The following is a 9,389-nucleotide window of genomic DNA, read 5'->3' as shown; positions in this document are numbered from 1 at the left end:
TATATTACACACACCGTGTCTTGGTTTTCAATGTGATTTATAATACTTTAATGTACTTGAGGTTCTTTTGTACTTTTTTGGGTATGGAGGATTGTAGTTCACAGTTGTTGGAATAAATCTTTTTAATTTTACCCAGCTTGTCCCTGTGTGTTGCTATGAGCTCTACTTTCCTTCTCGCTCTCTCTGCATGTCTGCTCATGATGAAGCCAACTGCTGCCCAAACTGCTCCCCTGCTAATAATAACTGACTGCACCGCTGACCCTGCTTTTGTGCTACAGTAGGCTGCTCACAGATTACGCCACGCAAACAATGGTTACCGTGCGCCCATTCAGCACCATGGACAGCTCTCCAAAATGAATGGAAGCCACCACAGGAGCTTGAAATATAACTCTTTTTAATTCTCCCTCTCAGAACATGAATATTTCAAGCTGGCTTTTTACTTAAAACCCCAGTGTTGTTGCTGAGAAAAGAATAAGGAAAACATGACATTTAGTGGAGACCAAATAAACAGAGCTAATTGGACTTACATTCATTCGATGGCCACAAACACGACTCCAAATGAATGCTGCTGTTGCTCCATTTGCTGGATGTGTAAATTGGCAAGTATTGTCACTTTAACTTATAAGGTGATAACATGTCAGTGTTGTCTTCACAGCGTCTTTACCCTGCCCCCAAGTGGCTAACAAATCAGTTGTTGCAGATTTAAGATAATGTGTCTGTGCCCAGGGATTTATCGTCTCATAATTCATCCATGCCTGTGTTTCTTTTGAGATTTTTTTATTTCTTAATTTTGGCCTCCGTGACTGTTCCTACATTGTTCCATCCTTCTCTGCTTGCCATATTTCCACATCAGGATGAAGTCACGATTGGCCTGCAAGTGCTCCTCCCCAAAGAGGCCAAGCTCCACTCAGAGACCAGCTCGCCTCTTCAGTACGACGTCTTCCCGTACAAGGTTGCCGACAGTGGAGACTCCGCCTCTCCCAGCCAAGCCCCTCACACTCGCAGTGCCAACTCCTCTCAGCCAACACCTAAATCGCCCAAAACACCCAAGTCCGCCAAGGAACACCCACCCAGTAACCATGAACCCTTGTCCGGGAGGCGCTCCTCACCTAGCCTTCACCCCTCACCCAGTCATCACTCTACTCTTATTGGCTATTCTTCCCCCACCTGCCATCCGTCTTCCCATCACCCTCCCTCTCAGTCCAAGTGCATGCCCACCTCCTCCTCCTCCTCCACCCCACCTCCGTTACGCAGGCCCAGGGGTCGGTTGCAAGGTCCCGGATCAGAGTGCTCTGGGACCGGGAGAGAGTACCAGAGTGGACACCTTCGTCCATCACCCTCCTCCCCTCACCTCACCCAACCTCCATCCCCATCCAGGGTGAAGTACAGCCCGGTCAGCACCCGATCTCTGCCACCACTCTCTTGACCTGGCTCTCCACACAGACTCATACATTCACACGCACAAACATCTGTCTGAAGCTAATCTCATCGGCGACATGTCCATCATGGCTCTAACTTTTCTTAAATTAGTGATATATAGATTGTCCATCCATCTATCATCCATCTTTGCACCCTGCCTCCTCACGGTTATACCTAGAAGAGGAGCAGGTCACCTGGTGTTGGTCAATGGAGCCAGAAAACTAGAACTGGGACAACTCTGCCTACACCACAATCTCTCAAACCAAGACATGTATGCACCGAAATACACGCATACAACGCCGCGTAATTGCTGCAGCCAAACACTCACACCTTCTTGTCAATAATAATAATAATAATAACCTCTCAAAGCTCAGGTTACTGCTCACACAAGCACAAAATGAACCAATATGTGTGAATATCCTCTCCTAGCATGGTGCCAACGTCAGCGACTGCTGAGGATATTGTTCATTACGGTTTCATATGTTTACGTCATTAGCCTTAGTATTATCAATTGTTTGTATAAATATTTTGCTATTCAGTGTGTGTAAGATTCTTTCGTGTTTTCACAGGCTTTTTTTTGGTATGTTTTTCATGTTTCTAATCCTCAATAAATAGACAAAACAACAACGTGTGCAGTATTGTGTTCTAAAGATGGGGCGAGGAAAGAGGAAAGCAAAGACTAAAAGAGACAGCAAGGCTGAGAGAAGAGACAGAGGGGTTTCCATTAGTGTTGCCAAGCTGCAAATCAAGAAGATATGACGGACTCCGCTGCCCCCGTGTGTCCACAGCAAACACTGGAGCTCCAGACACATTTCAGGCTGAAAGCCAAATCAGTGCAATCAGATATAAAAGCAGTAAATCACCATTTTAACGGTCTGTGTTTGTCTACAGTATGAACTGCAGTGTATTGATTATGTACGCGTGTCTGTGCATAAGACTCACATTAGAGAGTCATTGACCGTGTTTCCATATTTCTGCAGTTTGAGAAACACTGCCCGAATATATGTCGTTAAAAACAAGATGCAGCTGACGTTAACCTTCGCTGGATGACGGTCATTGTGGCCACACGTGACATTTACTGACGTTACACGCTAAAACAGAGCGTAACAGTAACGCAAGTGAATATAGAAGTTATGAAGTTCAAACCAGACGAAGCACACGACTGGAAGCTAATGTAGTGAGTTACCTAATTAACGCTCGCTATCTTTCGTGCACTTTTCCCCGTTGAACTTTCTTTTGGTCGCTCGTGTATTATTGCATTTATTGTATTTTTGTAGAACACAAGAACAATAGCAGGCCAATCAATTTTTGTCTGTAAATATAGAATAATTGAAAGGAAAATATTGACAAATATAACCGTTTTTGTAAATTTGGTTTACCTTTATCAGGAAAAACAGGCGCAACAAGGGAACTCCAGTTAAAATCTTTTCTTTAAGCAACAGATATTATTTTAATAATGATATTTTTTACAGGCAGACTGTTAAACGAGTATTTCAACATTAAGAAACACATTCAGAATGGTAGTAAGTGTTTAATTACCATGTGGGGCGCTATCACAAAACCACATATACCATTCTACCTTCTATGTTGTGATTTTGTCTCAAAGGAAAATACCTGATTCAGAGCAGATATGGATGCTGTAACAGAAGAAAACATTGAAACAGAAAGATTTAACACGTGTGATAAAACACACTCAACTACTGATACTGACAAAACAACACTGCATGTATTCAATCAGGATCCATCCAGTTCAAACACGCACAGCTCGTTTTATTCCCTTTGAATCCTTTTGTAGTTTCCCCTGCACGTTCCCCTCATGTTGTTACTGTATTGTTTATAACGTGAAGGGTAGTACTTCTTTCGTCTTTGGCGATCAGGGCTTGAATGTGCTTACCTCTTGCAGAAGGCACTTCTGTTTCTTCAGGCAATTCCAATTAAAAATCGAGGGCCTATTACACACAACGTGACCTCTTCCACTGTGGTTAACAGCTGTAGGCTGCAGTGGCTCAGCCAGCTTTCATTCTCTGACTATTTCCTGGATGAAAAGCACATTCTCATTCCAGATGGAGTAGGTGAAGGTGAAGTTATCCTTCCGGCTGTACTAGGCTGTGTTGACATGAAAAGAGTAATTGACAGGTTTTTAAATTCTCCGTTTCCCTCAGTGACACTCAGGGTCTCTAAAGAGCCCTCCTGTCCTGCTCCACCTGCAAGGTGCTTACGGTGTGTCCTCAATATGTCCTCAGTTGTCTTTTTGTTTTTAGCTGTTGAAGGGTTGAGAAGTACCCCAGTGCAGGACATAGAAGAGCCCTGTGGTCTTGATGAAGTTTCATTTTTGGAGTGACATTGAAACTAAAATAGTACTTTCTTATTTGGAAATATGAGGTTTTTATGGGATTCGTTTTTCTCTATTGGTGCATGAAATAATAAACATTGTATTCAACATTTTAAATTTCAAATTAGCTGCAATAAAGGAAATGTCTATAGATCCTTTAAATCGATGTATCGTCACCATAGAAGAAAACCCCAATGCATTTATTGAGCAACATTAAAAAGCAGATTCTTGTGGAACAAACCCCAAATAAAGTGTCTGTCTGCAAACTCTGGTCCTATCATCAGAGACCTGTTTTCACCATCCAGGCTTTCTCCTGAAAAGAGGTCTGTTGTCACGGATCACAGCCAGATGTAAGAGCACATCAGCCTGCTCAAACAAAGTTCAAAACAACCTTTCAGGCTTGGTCTGTGTGTCTCGCAGTCAAAACTGAGAGAATGTTTGAGGAAAGGGTGAAACCAGCCACAAAATAATAGAGAATGCGGAAAAAAGATGCTCATAAAAATATATATTTGAATGACTTAGTTTGATTGCAAAAAAATACAACCTATTTGTCCACATCCGTTATTTTTGTGATCAATTTAGCAGAGAGATGTTTCAGATCTTTGCAGTCCTAAACCCTAAATTAGCTTTCTATATGTAAAAACTCAAAACATCACTTCTCAGCGTGTTGCTGCCACGCCAGACAATAAAAAAAACAGATCAGTATCACATGATAACGTGAAAGGTTTATTGTTATAACAAGATATTTCCACCGTGTGACATACCATTATACGTTATAAGATTTTAATATGCTACTATTTATCCTGTTATAACGTGAAACATTTCAAGTGATCTGGGACTACAGATGAAAAATGGCACATTTGCAGAAATGTTTTTATTAATGTGCACTGTCCCGTTCAAATAAACCAATAATCTAAAATAAAAAATGATGGTGAAACTCCTGTTTGAGTGAGGACATATTGTGTGAAGAACGGATAAATTGAAGAGTGTGGCTCAATTACACGATTCATGCTTGGGTTGAGACATGTAGGCTGCTTAACTCCTCTGAGATGTCACCTTGCACAACCTTCTCTCCAACCTGCCCCACTTTTGTGTACGTGCGTGTGCGTGTGTGTGTGTGTGTGTGTGTGTGTGTGTGTGCACGCAGCTCCTGTATAAACCACTGAGTGGCAGTGTTGCCCCGCATTCCAACGTGCACTGCTACTTTACCTACAGATAAGTCCCCCTGGCACTTTGAAACTGCTGATCTGCATCTTCGCTTGCATTCACTCTCTGTCGACTGAGGCAATGTAAACTGATTCAACGTGATACTGTGATAATTGATGTTGTTATCATGTAGATATCGGGGCGATCTTTGATGATCTTGGGCGTTTAAAGCTCTGCAGGGGAGGAGATGAGAGCTGGGATAGTGCACAGGTATGTGTGTGTGTGTGTGCACGATAAATCATATGTGATCTGTAGTTAATGCGGAGCTGGGTTGATGAGATGATATCTTTGCATACTGTATATGTAGAATGTGTGCGTGAACGACAGGCCTATGAAGTGTATTGCCTGCTGGCAGCCACATTACTGCCTCTTGGCTACAAAGTTTTTTTGCTGACCCAAAACAGATGTAATTTATCTCTCTGCCCTCCCTTCTGTTTTACCCCCACCCTCACACACACACACACACACACACACACACACACACACACACACACACACACACACACACACACACACACACACACACACACACACACACACACACACACACACCCACGCATAAATTTCTCCTGAGAAAGCAGATGAAGGATTTTATAATTAGTGCATTTGCCTACCCACACAATGCAGTGAATTTACTTTGTTTTCATACAAAGCCCAATTCGATTTTTGATCGAAGCGTTGATTCATCTGTTTGTTTACTTTCAGAAGACACAGGAATGTCAAACACGTTTCCTCTCTCTGCCGAATCTAAAATACGGACGATAATAACCCATTAAATCTGGGTAATCTGATCGACTTTATTCATCTGTTGTTCATCCTCAACAGAAACATCAACTATATTTGTATGTATGGTTTTCAAGTTGTGTGTTTAATGCTTTTTAATGTATCTTACGCTCCACAATATTAAGAGTCTCCCTCCCACTCAATATCTCGCTCTCTCTCTCTTTTTGTTGTTGCTGTTGCTTTTGTGTCCGCTCCTCTCTGTGAGTCTGGCGAAATGGCTTTCTATTCAGCAGTGAGAAATGTCACCACTTTGTGTGCGTGCATGCGTGTGTGCAAAGGCAAAGTGTGTACTTTTTTGAGACACTACATTGTAAAGTCACTTCATCCAGATCACAGACAACACATTTTCCCACTTACACTGGCCTCTTGCCATGCAAATAGTTTGGGTTGTATTCATCTGGATTTGTTCAAATGCCATTTTTGTATTTGTTTTTATCTGCATACCTTGGTACCACTATGTGTGTGTGATTTAGGTCTGGTGATATTCTATAACTTTTTCAAAAATCCCATTAAATTACCAAAAGTAACTTCATTGTCGTCTAAAATCTATTAACAACAATGAGCCACAATGTGTTCTTTCATCACGATGAACATGGGGGCTGTAGTATATTTTGAGTCGATGCCACACGCACCATCCTGCTTCTGTAGATACCCATACACACACACACACACACCAAATGTCTATTCATCCGCCGCTGAAAATAGTTCCAAACAAATGCATTTCTGTTTGAGAGACGTTTACTAAATATCTCGGTTAAATGCCAGACAGGAAGAGCAGTTAACTCCTCTCAAAGTCTTCTCTCCCTCCTTCCCCTCCTTTTCTTCTGCTTCTTCTTCTCCTCCTTTTCTTCTGCTTCTCCTCCTTGTCCTGCTGTCATTTAGGTTTTCACCCGCGGTAGCTTCCCTCTCTCTCTTTACCCCCCTCCTTCAATCTCCCCCCCTGGCTTCCATATTGATTTACTTGGTATCCCGTTGTCACATTCTTGCGGTGAAGGTTTCCGGCTGAAAAACCGATGACATTTACCTCCCAGTCACCACACGGCTCATTTAAACCCCACAACACAGTGCACTACCTTTTACAGCTCATGCTGGTGCTGTGGAAGTTAAAGGGTGATTGCAGACATTCTGAACATGCAATGGTGTAATGAACCCCTTATATCTGAGAAGTGTGAGTCAAAAGCCTGAATGATTTTGGTAAACAACTATGAACATGTTGGTGTTTGTTCCCAAACTTTGCCTTCTCCTTGTTCCCCATCTTCAGGCCGACTCTACTTTCCTCCATTGGCCCTTGTTACCATGGAGATGTCTCAGCTCCAAGAGGGGCTTTAATTAAGAGTAAAGAGTGAGACAATGAAAGGCAACGAGAAAGACTTTTTTTGTTAGGTCAAATAAGTAGAGGCACACACACACACACACACACACACACATACACACATAACATATCTGAGGGCAGGATAGGAACACCTGTGGAGAGGAACGTGGGGACCCAAAGGCTGCACCCTGCTTTCACCCAGTGGTGCTGGAACCCAAATTTACTAACGAGGGTGGGAGGCATGACACACACACACACACACACACACACACACACACACACACACACACACCGCACACACACACACACACGTGCTCATGAGACGCAGGTGTGCACATTGGGAGGGGCACAGCAGGACCACCGGCAGTGAGGCTTAGAGGGATGTGCGGTGACGGTTGTGAATGTTAAAAATACAAGCAGGGTTCTTCTCTCTATTCCCACGTAAAGCCTCTCATTGGATTAGATTATAATAAAGAACATTCATTCAAATATCTGTCCTTGTGAAGCTTGAAGAAATGTATGTACAGAATTTAAGGATGTGAGTCGATTAAGCAGCTTCTGTGCCGCGATAGAAAGAAAACATGATGCAAAACATGATGCCGTGCAAGAGCTCTGTGATTGTATTCAGTCTAATAAAAATAACTTCATATTCTCTTTCTGGTTAGGAGATTAATCCTCATATTAATTGACTTGAGAGCTTATATAAATACGTTATAATTCCAAAGCCTACTGATGCTGAAGTCGGTGTGAAATTGCATTAACGTTCTGTCATTTCCCTCTTCTCTCCTGTTTAGTGACTCGTTACCGTCACCACTGACTTACAAGTGGCTCTCTGACTGAGGGAGTTAATGTGTTCAAGAGCCAGCTGTCCCTCAAATAACACACTCAATAATTCATATTGCACAAACACACACATGCTGATCTGTGTGTGTGTGTGTGTGTGTGTGCGCGTTGAGATGCAGGTCACTTTAACACTTTTTGTGTAAACTCGGCAGTAGCAACATAAGTGCTGACCAGTCATGGGCGCAGAATTCTTGCTTACTAAGGAGGGAATAAAACAGTGTGTGTGTGTGTGTGTGTGTGTGTGAGTGTGTCTGAGAGAGAGAGAGAGAGAGAGAGTCACAGCAGGTGTGTGTGTGTGTGCAGAGCAATAGGGAGGGAGGCTGTGTATGTGTCCTCTTTACGAATGGAAATCAGAGCTCTCACGTGTTGAGCCAGCAGAAGAAGAGAAGAAGAGAAGGAGATCCATCATGTCAGACTGGGGTCACAATCGCACGGCGACCTTACCTCACACGCTCCAAGTCATTTCCCCAAAATGTTTACATTGAGCCTACACCTGCCCTTCTCTTTAATTAACAAGTGCAAATGCATTCAGGGATCATACATCAGACAGTTTGACAGACAAGAAAGCACTTAAATATCTAGATTTACATTTCATGATCTAGATTTGCAAAGTCGTGTTTGGTGGGACTGCAAGCAAGAGTGGAATCTTGTCCTATCGGCAAGACAAAAGTCTTCATAAGCACATTGCAAGTCTTTCATGTCTCTGAATGCTGACCATTAAAATGTAACAGTATTTGGCAATTTGTATTCTTTCAAAGCTGTGATAACACTGTTTAGTTATATATTTGTTTGTGCTAAAGGTACAATTTGTTGTGTTTCAGGGGATCTATTGGCAGAAATGGAATATAATGTTCATTATGTTCATGTTTTCGTTGGTGTATAATCACCGTAGAATGAACCCTGAGGAAGCGTGTCCATGTTGCACTGCCATGTTTCTACAGTAGCTCAGAACGGACAAAGCAAACAGTGGCTCTAGCGAGAGCCTTTTGCTTTACGCTGCCTGAAGGCCACCGTAGTCTGACTTCCGTTGCTCCTTCAGTTGTTTTTAGGGAAAGTATGGCCTCTGAGCCAAGCCAATGGGGTCAACACTGTTTTGCATCCAGCTGGTCACGTTATTGTAGCCTTGAAAAGGGAGGAGTGAGCGGAGAGCTATTACGTTTGTTGCAACAAACGATCAAACGCTCAACTCTGTATTATTTATTTTATATTGTTCTGGGGTTTATTGCGTTTGTTCTCCAGCCTCAAGTCAAATCATGTCTCAGGGTGTTGAGTCTCAAAAGAACAAAATTCACAATAGTTCCAAATCCCTCGTCGACATCTCTCCCGTTCACAGTTTAGGGAGATTCATGCAGGTAAAACTGAAGGCCAGGTAAAAAGGTTTTGGCCTTATGATCTTGACATTCGTGTTTTATTCGTGACAGTCTAGCAACTGATATCAAAGCACTTATTGCTCCCTCTAAATGCATCATTATACGCCATATAGGTACTGTGCTT

Source organism: Melanostigma gelatinosum (genome assembly GCF_949748355.1).
Source record: "Melanostigma gelatinosum genome assembly, chromosome: 17".
In the NCBI taxonomy this organism is placed as follows: Eukaryota; Metazoa; Chordata; class Actinopteri; order Perciformes; family Zoarcidae; genus Melanostigma; species Melanostigma gelatinosum.
The sequence above is the reverse complement of the archived record's forward strand: the minus strand, read 5'-3'. Positions refer to the sequence as shown.